Source organism: Eublepharis macularius, chromosome 6, assembly GCF_028583425.1.
Source record: "Eublepharis macularius isolate TG4126 chromosome 6, MPM_Emac_v1.0, whole genome shotgun sequence".
NCBI lineage: Eukaryota > Metazoa > Chordata > Lepidosauria > Squamata > Eublepharidae > Eublepharis > Eublepharis macularius.
Window position 1 is genome coordinate 26278275 of NC_072795.1, and position 13474 is coordinate 26291748.

The window sequence follows — 13474 nt, forward strand, 5'->3', positions numbered from 1 at the left end:
CTCTCCGAGCACCGCGGTGCGAGTCAGGTGGGTGAGTTCAACCGGGAGGATTGGCTCACCATCACCCAGACAGTGGAGGTCCTGAAGCCCTTCAAGGACTTCACTGTGGCGGTCTCGTCAGACACGGCGACCCTCGGTCTGGTCATTCCCCTGGTGCACACGCTCCAGAGGAATCTGGCCACCCTTGCAGACCGGGTCGCGCCCCGTGCTGACCTTGTTCCAGCGGTGCGCGCATTAGTGAGAAGGCTGCAGCAGGGCATAGCTGCCAGGCTAACTCCTCTCACTAAGGAAGAGTCATACATGTTGGCGACCATGTGTGACCCGCGCATAAAGGGCACTTTCGCCGAGCGGGACGGGAACCTCACCCAAGCCAGAGACGGGCTCTGCTCTTGGGTGAGGCGCAGGCAGGCCAAGAGGGGACGCCTGTCGACAGGGGGGACGCAAGAGGGGCCCTGCCGTGCGGGTCCCTCTGACGCCCCCTCTGCGCAGGCCCCCCCCGAGGCCACCACCGGAGTGCCGATGGAGATGGAGATGCTCCGGTGGGCCCTCGTCCCCTCTGGGGTCGTGAGGACCGTGAGAGAGGATCCGGCGGAGGCGATGGTCAGGGACTACCTCGCGGAGCCCTGCGAGTCGCTCTCCACCGATCCGCTCAGCTACTGGGCCAGGAAGGAGTCGGTCTGGCCGGACCTCTCCCTCGAGGCGCAGCGGCTGCTCTCATGCCCTCCGACGAGCGTGGAGAGCGAGCGCGTCTTTTCACATGCGGGCGACATTGTCGGCCCACATCGCACTCGCCTTCTCCCATGGAGAGTCGAGCAGTTGACCTTCCTGAAGGTCAACTCTCGCCTCTTCGATTTCTCAGGACTGGACTTCCAGAGTGACTGAGGTGAGCCCAACTTGTGGCCTGCATCCTCTATGAGTCCAATCCTTTGGAATCGCGCTCTCCCCTGTATAAAACCCTGTATATACAGTTAAAACCGGCCAGTAGAGGGAGGGTGGTTAGGAACCAGTGGCAAAGGGAAAACACCCAGCAATTTGAAAGCCCCCCCCCCCAGGGTATTCAAAACATCTCCCATCACTGAGACATACCCTGTGGGACCAAATTTATTATGAAAAATAATGCCCCAGAAACATGGATTGCTACTGGAGGGAGAAACAGGTTAGATAGGGATTGCTTAGGTGTTTTTATCAGATGAAATCATTGTAAAAAAAATTGTAGAAGAATTGTTGTACTGTTTTTTGAAAGTTGATGTTCTGTTCATGTAAAAAAAAGGAAAAAAAACCAAAAAAAAATGTTGTGATTATGTTTTTTAAAAGTTGATGTTCTGTTCATGTAAAAAAAAGGAAAAAAAACCCAAAAAAATGTTGTGATTATGTTTTTTAAAAGTTGATGTTCTGTTCATGTAAAAAAAAGGAAAAAAAAACCAAAAAAAAATGTTGTGATTATGTTTTTTAAAAGTTGATGTTCTGTTCATGTAAAAAAAAGGAAAAAAACCCAAAAAAAAATGTTGTGCTTATGTTTTTTAAAAGTTGATGTTCAGTTCATGTTTAAAAAAAAAAATTTGATGTTAATGTTGGGTTTGCATGGTTGGGGGATGCGGGAAGAGTGGTGGATGGGCACCGGCCAATGATGATCTCTCACAGATGTTCCCAGGTAAATTCTGAGGCTGGTGTGGGGGTGGGGGGAGACCTCTGCAGAACTGCTCCAGAAATACCATTGTCCAGTGCCTTGGAAGTGCCCAGTTCAGCTTTGTGTGTCTGAACTGAAAGCACAGCCACAGGAAATGACATAGGTTCTGCTGGACCCTGTTGCAGTGGTTCCCCCCCATTAAGTCGTTTTATGGAGGGAGAGTTGTATTAGGCTGGTAGTTATTATGATCATCTTCTGTTTCCATGCCCTGTTGTGCCCGCTCACTATGTAACCTGTTGTAATGTTCAAAACTTTACTGTTTGTCCATTTCAAAAAAAAAATTGTGTTTAAGATTCTCTGATGTGTAGTTAATTGTGTTGTGTTGTGCTATGAGGGACAATAAGTGTAATATGTTGTGATTTGTTGACCACTTGTAATTTGAAAATGAGAAAATAAAGGTTTTTTAAACTTAATGATTGTGTGTCTGTGTTCCCTTCTTTGATGGGAGGTTGGTTCCCAGCATAGGGAACAATGGGGCAGGCTGGCCAGCCTGTTCCTGGGGTACTCGGTGTGGGGCAGCTGAGGGTGGTTTTGGTTCTGAGAGGGGCTGAGTGGAGGATTTGGGTCTGTGTGTGGCAGCTGGGGTGGGGGAACTGGGTTTGTGTGGGGCTGAAAGGAGTGGACTATGGGGGATGAGAGCACTGGTCGTCCCTTTTGCCCAAGTAGGCCCCTGCTACTGTCCTGGTGTGGGCTTCCATGCCTCTATCAGTTGCTGGCCCTCCTTTGCCATCTTTTTCAGAAATTTTCCTAGGGCTGCCAAACTCCTGGTTGGGCTTGAGTTCAGGTTAGAGAGAGTAGTTCCCTACAGATAAACTGGCTGCTTCCAAGGGCAATCTCTTTAGAGGGCAAATGCGGACCATGGATTCTGGGGGAGATCCCTACTCAGATTTTCCTTTGCACAAGTCCCACCCCCAAATTGCCAGTAACTTCCAAGGCCAGAGTTTGCCACCCCAGAGAGATCCCGTTCCCACCCTCTTAGCCTTGGCATGAAAGTTGTAGCCACCATGGAACGCTTCCAGGTTCCTGATTCCAAGCCCAATGACACCAATGTAAGACAATCCAGACCTCCATCAAAAATGGATTTTAAGTAGCAGTGGGATTGGGCTGCATTTCAGTCATTCACATATCTGGTTGTGTTCCCAAACATTTAGCTTATGGTTTTTTAAATCGGCGTATGGCACTTAAGGACACTTTTAAATGGTTCTAAAAACATATTTTTATTATGAAGTATTTAATGTGGCATTGATCAAGGGCAGGCCTTTTGGCCAAATGAGCAGTATCAGTACAGTAAAATTTAGACAAAGCTCATAGGAGGAAAAAGCATTCACACTGTGAAGTGGGAAGAAAGTTTCAATTTACATGTACCATGGACTCCGAAAAAGACATGTCCAGACCAAATCAGGCCTGCTTTCTCCCTTGAAGATATCAATTGATGATAGTGCTTATGTCACATCATGAGAAGACAAGGTTCACTAGAAAAGACAATAATGCTAAGAAAAATTGAAGGCAGTAGGGAAAAGAAGAATACCCTAGATGTGGTAGATTGACTTCGGTTTGCAATACATGGACAAGGTTTTTGGGATACTGTGGAGCTCAATATAATTCTAAAGTACACCACAAGTGATTTGAATGCATAAAACATACAGACACATACACATAAAATGTATATACCCCCTCCCCACCAAATTAAAGGTTTATCTTATGCCCCGGTTTTCTCCCCCATGGGAACCTAGAGTGGTTTACACATTGCTGTTCTCCCTTGATTTGTTTCACCCTCATCACAACCAGGCTAACAATAGACAGCTGCTCCATGCCTCACATTGGAGTGACTCCACCGATGGCCTTCTTAGTTGTATGAGGGGGTGGAGGGGGGGGGAGGAAGGAAACAACGCACTCCTGCCCACTCTATCTGGGGCCTAGGTTGCCAAATTGCTTGGCCTTGGCAAGGAGCCAGTGGTGGGGCGGCACTGGTTCTGGGGCCCCGTCAAGAACATTTGTCCAGGGCCCCAAAATCACCTAGACTGCCTCTGGAAAACACAACACAATTGTTTACTTAGGCTGAGCCAAGAACATCCATCAAGCCTACAAGGCACAGAATCAGAGTCTGCCAGATTCTAGACCAACTCTCTAGCCATTGCACTACAGTGGATATCTAAAAATTGTTCATACCCCCACCAGCAACTTGAACATTTTTCTCCAAAAGGCACACAACTTGGCTGGGTCTCAAAAAGGACTATGATGCATGGGCCTGTCAATGCATACTGGTACTAAGGCTCTGGCCGGGGGGAGGGGGGCATTGTGCCAATGCCACCCTGGCTTTGGAAGGGGACAGTAAAATAGAAGAAATAATCTAGCTTCAGTGCCTCCCCCCCTTCTCTCTCTCTCTCTCTCTCTCTATAATGTGAGTGAAAACATTACTATACCATCACTGAAGCCTACAGGATACATAGGGTCTGTTCACACACGCATGATCATTTAATGGCAATGCTCTGGCATGATGATGTCTGTTCTAGGAAGTGATGTGATCATCACACAAGGCTGGGGAGCACGCACAATTCACAGCAGGCAGATTTGGGCCACAAGGGATCCTGCTTTGGCCTGCAGGGCCCAAATCAGCCCACTGCAAAGCACAGGCATACTCTCAGGGCAGCCAGATGACATCAGTGACATCACGGCAGCAGCCCCTGGAGCGTACCTTGAAGGCTCATTCACTGACTTTCCCCCTTCGGGGTGATAGGTGAGAGTGGGGGATCCCCCACCAAGGGGAAACGGATCCCTAATTGTGTCTGAGGTTGTGGAAATCAAATGGGTCATATTGCTTCTGTCTTTGAGGGACTTACATGCACATTATATTTAACTCCAGATTTCTTGATTGTCAAGGAATGCATGTGGTGGGGGGTGGGGGGAAGGGTGGGAGAAGGGCCCCTGAGGGTGAGGGTGGCATTTGGCATGCAAAATGCCACCCCTGGCAAGACAAGCCTCTCCCAGCTGTCAGTGGTAGAGATGAGAGCAGAGCACCTACTTGGGGAGGCCATGAAATGGCCCCCCCAAGTGGGAGCAGGCTGAGCCTTGGTGGGGGGATGGGAGGAAGGGTGGGAGAAGGGCCCCAGAGGGTTGGGGGGGGGATTTTGTTGCAGTGGTTCCCCCCCATTAAGTCGTTTTATGGAGGGAGAGTTGTATTAGGCTGGTAGTTATTATGATCATCTTCTGTTTCCATGCCCTGTTGTGCCCGCTCACTATGTGACCTGTTGTAATGTTCAAAACTTTACTGTTTGTCCATTTCAAAAAAAAAAATGTGTTTAAGATTCTCTGATGTGTAGTTAATTGTGTTGTGTTGTGCTATGAGGGACAATAAGTGTAATATGTTGTGATTTGTTGACCACTTGTAATTTGAAAATGAGAAAATAAAGGTTTTTTAAACTTAATGATTGTGTGTCTGTGTTCCCTTCTTTGATGGGAGGTTGGTTCCCAGCATAGGGAACAATGGGGCAGGCTGGCCAGCCTTCTCTGCGGGTGGTGGGGGGGTCAGGGGGGTGGTTGTCTGTGTGCCAGGGCAGGTGCTCTTTCCCAGGGACGATTTGGCACTGCCACCATTGTGGCACCCCTTGTCTGTGCAGAACTGCCCTGGGAAAGAGAGTTTAGGGGTTCCCAAAAGGGGAGGGCAGGCCAGCCTGTTCCTGGGGTTATGGTGGGTGTGGGGCAGGTGGGGGTTGATTTGGGTCTGTGAGGGGCTACTGGGGGGATTTGGGTCTGTGTGTGGCAGCTGGGGGGGAATTGGGTTTGTGTGGGGCTGTGAAGGGTGGACTTTAGGGGCTGAGAGCACCTACTTGGGGAGGCCATGAAATGGCCCCCCCAAGTGGGAGCAGGCTGAGCCTTGGTGGGGGGTGGGAGGAGGGGTGGGAGAAGGGCCCCAGAGGGTTGGGGGGCATTTTGCATGCAAAATGCCACCCCTGGCAACACAAGCCTCCCCCAGCTGTCAGTGGTAGAGATTAGAGCACCTACTTGGGGAGGCCATGAAATGGCCCCCCCAAGTGGGAGCAGGCTGAGCCTCGGTGGGGGGTGGGAGGAGGGGTGGGAGAAGGGCCCCTGAGGGCTGGGGGGCATTTTGCATGCAAAATGCCACCCCTGGCAAAGGAAGCCTGCTTCTTCATTTTTTCCCCATAGGAAATAATGAAGAAGATGCTCCTTTATGGGAGGATGGGGGGACCTGCTTTGGGGGGCCATAACATGGCCCCCCAAAGTCCAATCTGTCTGAAACTTGGGTGGGTGTTAGAGAAGGGTTAGAGGAAGGTCCCCACCAATTTTGGGCTTATTTGGTGGGAAAATGCCTCCTCCAGGCGTCCTGAAAGACGGAGGCATTTTCCCAGCAAAATAACCCGAAAGAATCCCGAAAGAATGCCGAAATAATGCCGAATCCCGAATCCCGAAAGAGATTCTTGTTTCGGCATTCGGCTAATGCCGGTAGAGAATCTTGTTTCGGGTAATCCCGAAACAAGAAAGCCGAAAGTTTTTTCCTTGCACACCCCTAGCCGGATCGTTGGCCTTGGCCGATCACGATCCGCCTGGTCACAATCGCGCGATCACCATTATCGTGGTTTTTTTCCGATCATAATGCGGATCGTGCCCATCTCTAATTCTGGTTACTCCTCAAAGAAGACCAGCTCTTTGTAGATTACACCAATCTTCAATTAGTTATGTTTATGCCACTATTTACTTACATCTCATTTTATCTCACTTTATCCTATGCTTAAGGCAACAAAGAGGAATTAACAAACAAAATCCTTCCACATTGAAGATGATGAGAAGAAACTCAATCCATGGGGTTCAAATATAATTTTTTAAAAAAATAGTTGGGAAAATAGTTGGAAAAACCCATGCACCTTGGTAAACTTGTTCTATATTGCTCAGAGCTGAAACCCTGTTCCTGATGTGGTGTGTGTATATGTGTGTGCTCATATTGAAGATCTTCATTAAGTGCTGCCATTAAAGCATTATGAATTTGAGTTACCTTAATTAGAGGCTTCACAACAAATCAATGACTCTTTAAACGCTCAAAACAAGCTACTTGCATTATCATTTCATTGTTGCTACCAGGAACTGTAACACAAATATCAGAAGATGCAGAGGTATACCTTAGATGCAAGTGGGGTACTTAATCTGTCATCTCACCCACATCTCCTCAATGTAAGTGGCAGGGAAGATTCCCCCACTGATATGAACCTGCTTGTATGTGATTATTTAAGGGCTTGTTTGCATGTGATTATTTCCCCAGCATATCTCTGTTTAGTAAAAATGGGCATATAGATATTCCATGGGTATTCATTTTGCTGTTGCATACAAAAGGGGTAGATTTTGAGGTATACACTACTCTGATAGATTATGGCATGTGGGTCTGGGGAAACTGAAAGTCTACCTCATATTTTCTTTGTGGGATGGTCACACTTTTGAAAAACCTGTAAATATAACCCATGATAACTTCTAAGGCGATAGCCTAACATCACTTCCAGAAAAACCAGGAAATGATGTCACACTCTCTAGGAATCACCATAAAATCTATGGTAAAAAAAAGAGTTTCCAGAAATTCCTAGAAAGTTGTGATGTCATTTCTGGGAAGAATCCAGAAGTGATGCTAGTCCTCTCTAGGAATCACCAAAAACTTTAGGGTTTCCGGCAATTGCTAGAGATGCATAATGTCACTTTTGAATTTTTCCTGAAAGTAACCTCACGCCACCTCAGACAGCAGACTTCCCCCTTCCCATATCCCTGCTCCATCCAATATCCTGCTGGTTGCTAGGCTGGATTTAGCAACCCTAGTCACACAGTCTGACCTAACTTCACAGGGTCGTTGTGAGGATAAAATGGAAGAATAATGTAAGCTGTATCAGGTCCCCATTGGGGGAAAATCGTGTAAATCAATAATATTTTTCCATGTTTACATAAGTAATCACATTTGTATCTTGGTTTATTTTATTAATGATTTGTTCAAATATTATCTGTGGCTGCACAGCTCTTTGAATACGAGGTTCCCCATTTCAGATCCCACATTCAGTCCAACTTACCTCACATATTTAGGCCCTCATAAAGTATCTCTTAAAAGCACATCTGGCCTGTTCACATACTGGAAGGGAAAGATGTTGGGAAGAGCCTTGCAAGTGGTAGCTAGATACTAACTGGGCTAAGTTTGTTTTCTCCTCTTTTTACAGGAATATAACCTGGGCATGGCTGCCCCGTACTAAATCAGACCAGCGGCCTATCAAGATCAGTAAAGTTTACACTGATTGGCATCAGCTCACCACAGTCTCAAGGAAAGGTTTTCACATCTTATATTACCTGATACATTTTTAGATGACGCTCCTAGGGATTGAACTTGGAAGTACCTTCCACATGCAGATCAGGTGCTCTTCCAGTGAGCCATGTCCCCTCTTATTGCACTGGGGCTGCATGTAAATTCCATTTCTAATCTAGATTACCTGGACCAGGGTAAAAAGAGAAGATGCTTCTTCAAAAAGAGAAGACCAGGGTAAAAAGAGAAGGTGCCTCTTCCCCAGAAATAAGATAAAGCTCTTAGTATGAGTCTAGTAGCACCTTAAAGATCAACAAAATCCCCCAGGTATAAGTTTATGAGAGTCAAAGATCCCTTCATCAGATACCCTTGACGCTGGATAAAGTCCTTGACACAGATCTTGGACAAAAAAAAATACTGAAAGATTTGGCATCCTTCTGATTTATGTAATAGCCCTGCCTTTTGGAGGCCCCTGGAGGCTTTGTCTGTGAATGGGGGTTGCGGGGGGGAGGAATGGAACACAGTGCTCAAGCATCCTTTCTCCATTGTACCTGTGAAATAGCTTATGGAAAAATGCTTTTAGCATTCTTATCCATTTTGAATATGTTTTACATGAATATATTTCTGAACTGACTGCAGCCTGTCTCCCAAGATCCCCCATATATAAAGAGCTCCTCGGATGTCATTCACTTCCATTTCTATCTCCTTCCCGCCCTCCCCTTCTTTAAAATTTTGATTCATTTCCATTTTTTTTGTATTCTGCAAGACCAGAATGTGTGTTTCCCTCATGTCCCCAAGTTATTACTTTCCCCTGTCTTGTCCTCTTTCTCTTATGTGCATACGCATACGTAAAAATAACTTCATTTGTATGCTGGCAATTGACAACCCAATTTTATCCCAACTTCCTAGCTCATTTAAAGTCCCTAAATATGAAGTCATATAAGACAGCTGACTGCTTTAAAAGAGCATCTTTAAATGCAGGCTGACATACCTTCCAGCAAACCAGCAGCATGTACAAGCTTCTCTCTGCCCTTTCCTAACATTTCCAAGGCTCAGTCCTTGAGGAAAATGTCTTTTTTTTTTTACCAGCAGCTGTCTTAATTAAAGGATACTGGAACAGCTAACCAACTACAAATACATACAGGACATAATTAAAATGCTATTCATTTTCACTTTTTTCCATGACAGAAAAAGTGAGAGTTGCAAACTGTAAAACACTGGCAGAGAAGACCTCCCCATATTAAAAAACTTGTACCTATTTGATGTGGTGGTAAGACTGCCAGGACTCTCATCTGGAGAACCAGGTTTGATTCCCCACTCCTCTGCTTGAAGCCAGCTGGGTGACCTTAGGGCAGTCACAGTTCTCTCAGCCCCATCCACCTCACAGGGTGATTGTTGTGAGGATAATAATAACACACATTGTAAACCTCTCTGAGTGTGGCGTGAAGTTATCCTGAAGAGTGGTATATAAATAGAATGTTATGGAAACAACAGTTTCACAGGGAGGGTATTCAGTGGTGGACTATCTACGTTGCAGGCAGAAGGTCTCAGGTTCAGTCTTGGCATCTCCAGCAGGTGACATGAAAGACTGTAACTGTGGTAAAGTAGATAATCCTGGCCTTGGTAGACCAATGGCCTCACTTAGTATAGGGCAGCTTCATGTGTTCGTATTAACAGAAGGAGTCATGGATCAGTGACAGAGCATCTGCTTGGCATGCAGAAAGTCCCAAGTTTAATTGCATTTCCAATTAAAAAGCTTTATCTTAGCTGGGAAGGGGAAAGAAGGTTGCCAGACTGTGGCAGGAGCAATGCAACTACTGTTGCACCTGCACTTCCGCAAAAAAAAGGAAGGGAGGGCAGGACTAGTGGCAACAACAGTGAGAACACAAGGAAGAACATTGCAGACACCATTCTTGTCTCTTTCCATGCCATTTTTTCCTGCTGCTTCCACAACAAGGGCGCAATTTTGCACCCCAACCGGAAACAGCCATGCTCAGGAAATGTAATTTTCACATGGGAAGGATTTTTGTAATGGTTCCTTGAAAAATAGGGTGCCTTGGTATTGCATTTCATGCAAGTCCAATACCAAATTAATTCTAATTATTTCTAATTCTTCATTCACCTAGTTGGTTGAATTGCTGTTGCACATCACTCTGTTCTTTCTCTGTTCTAGCCTAATTATGCAAAATGTCATGAAGCAATTCACCATTATTATTTTTCTGTTTTTTTTTCCACCCTGAAAATCTACAATTACTGCATCTGGAATCTTCAATTACTTTTTAGAACTTACAACTACAACCATCCCCCCCCCACCCCACAAATGGATTCTCATTGAAGTTGTAAACCAGATGAGGAGAATATCTAAAATTATATGTGAGTTTTGAGAAATGCAGAGTTGCTTTGGAAATTGTATGCACTTCTTAATAATTGTTTGGAAGGCCTCAGATGGCAGAGGATAGCCTTTGAAAAAATATTGAGAAAAGAGATGTGCAACCTAATTTTTCTGCAGTGTTAGCTGTTCTACTGTGGCTGGTTTCTGGTTTGAAAAAAAGACCTTTGATAACAGAAAAAAAAGAGGATTCAAATTATTGTTCCCCAAATACAGATAAAAATGGCTGACATAATATGGCTGCAATTGCAATAACAAGCACACATTCAAATTTTGGGGCTGGCTATTGAGTTGCTTCATTAAAGACCAGGTGCCTTTAAAAGGATATTTCTGAAGGCAGAAAACTGCATTAAAGGACAGGCTCTTCCATGGAGATCCACGGGCTTTCAGCTCCGTGGCATGCCAGCTCTAGCCCTTTTTTCCATCTTGAATTTCCTGTGGTGTCATCTTATCTAATCATTGCTTAGTAAATGCTAACTCCATAAGAAGTCTTCAGTAGAAAATGAGAGTTCATACATCTGTCTCTGCAGAAAATACTCATGAATAATGACATGTGGCTGAAGTAGTCAGTTTGAAAGGTGAGCTGCGCTATTCCGGCTCTATCTGAAGGGCACAAGGCAGAGAGGCAGCAGAAAATGGAATTTTCATTTTGGCTTTATAATGGTGGCTTCCTTCTGGACAGATTGACCTCAGAAATCACAGAGTAGATTTGGAGGGAGAAAAAAAAAGATCCTTTATTTTCTGTCTTATACATGAAGTCTTACTCCAGAGCCAAAGACTTAAGGAGCATTCCTGGAAGACAGATCAACATGGTGTTCTTTCCCAGCCACACTCAAAATTGCGAGCTTTTACACACACGCACGCACACATGCACGCACATATGGACAATCTGGTACTTGAGAGTTGAGAGTTGAGGGTTAAGCCTCCAGAAGGAAACTCGGTAGTTTCTACTGAGGAGCAATCCAGCGCAATGTTTATTTTTATTTTATTAATTCAATTTTTAGCCCTCCCTCCCTGCAAATGAACTCAGGGCGGGGTACAATAATATGCTTAAAACACACTTAAAAATTTTACACTCATTTAAAATCCAAAAAACAACAATACATATGTGATCAGCATTTCAGATGGCGGCCCCCTCCAATTTCTCAGTCAAAATGCAAATAAAAGAGGGGGGCACAGTTAATAACATTCTAGTGACTGCGCTTGTAGGGGGGCAGTTGATTTCATAGCCCCCCTTGTGGGAGACCAGTAAGGAGGCTCCCAAGACAACTTAAGACTGGCCTCAATATCAGTCTCTTCACCTCTGGTATTTGGCTGTTATATAGTCTGACTCCTTCATTTTTCACTGGATACCATGCAATGTTAAAATTAAGGTATTTTGGGTTGTTCCTTATCTGAAAAATATTAGAAACTTTGTATAAAGCTCAGGAATTTAATAATAATAATAACATTCGATTTATATACTGCCCTTCAGGACAACTTAATGCCCACTCAGAGTGGTTTACAAAGTATGCCATTATTATCCCCACAACAAAACACCCTGTGAGGTGGGTGGGGCTGAAAGAGCTCCAGAGAACCGTGACCAGCCCAAGGTCACCCAGCTCGCTTCAAGTGGAGGAGTGAGGAATCAAACCCGGCTCTCCAGATTAGAGTCCCACGCTCTTAACCACTACACCAAACTGGCTCTCTAAATTTGGCCTTTTAATATCCATTGAAGAACAGCATCTGAATACCCCAATAGTTTTTTTTTTTTAAATTGAAAACAGAAAAATTTCCTGTTCATACTTGCATACCACTAGAGCATACCGTGTGACAGAAAGGAGTACACTATCAAGTAGAAAGTGGCTTGTTCATTGTTCTGCTAGAGTTATGGATGCTGTTTTGCACACACCTTTGTTTCAAAGGAGGCACAATTGGCTGGGCCAGCAGGCCAATGGGAAGTGACTTGAAAAACTTATAAGCTTACTCCGCCTCTCTCATGCAAGCATTTGATATGTGCTGCTTATCCCCTCCCCCAGGAGCATCATGGGCCTAGTCAGTCATCTTTGGGACTGAACAGGAATCTTTGGATTCTCTTCAAATTAGCTCTGAAAGATGGTCTTTTTTCATTTGCTTCATGTTGTTCATAGAAGTATGTTTAACATAAATAGGCCTGTCCTACATAACTGGTTAGTCCACAAGTAGGTATGGCAGAAATGGGGCAAGGTGCTGGAAGAAAGCCAGGGATGACTGGCAAGCATCCTAAGAGGCATCTAAGGATTAAGGGCCATTCCCAAGGTAGGCCACCATCACTGGCTTGAGTGGCCAAGTGGGTAAAGGAGAGGAGTATTAGTACTGAATGTCATCTACAAACCCCTGATCAGCATGTTGGGGAAGGGACACTTCTCAGCACAATTTGACGTGTAGGCTACAATAAATGACACCAACAGTAATGCCAGCTAGGATGAAGTCAAGGTGGACCCCCCCCCAAATGTTGGCAGCAAATTGCATTACTTGCAACCTCTATTTAAAAGTTAGAGTGAAGTTTTGATGGGTATAATAATGTGCAAAGATAACAGCTATTTTTTTAAATGAATATCCCAGAAGATCAACTGCCTCTGACTTGGAGAACCTTTTATTGGCCTACAACAAAGCTGTATCTAAGGGTAGGGTTGCCAGGTCCAGGTTGGGAAATTCCTGGAGATTTGGGGGGGTGGAGCCTGGAGAGGGTGGGGTTTGGGGAGGGCAGGGACCTCAGCACAGTATAATGCCATGGAGTCCACCCTCCAAAGCAGCCATTTTCTCCAGGGGAACTGATCTCTATCACCTGGAGATCAGTTGTAAGTCTGGGAGATCTCCAGCTACCACCTGAAGACTGGCAACCCTATCTAAGGGTAAAACCAAAACCCAAATACAACTGCTTTGACCTCTCTCATTCCACCTACTTCAGAACTTTATGATTAATGTGTATGGAACAGAGCTTATGGATTTCATAATGGCTCCCCTACTGTTCCTCCACAATTAAAGTACTAGGTAGAAGTGGTCTGAACACATATGAGCTGTAATCAGTTAAGACAATGTAGAATGCCTGTCTGTCTGTCTTCACCCTAAATTTTTTCCATCTTCTTAAACTGTT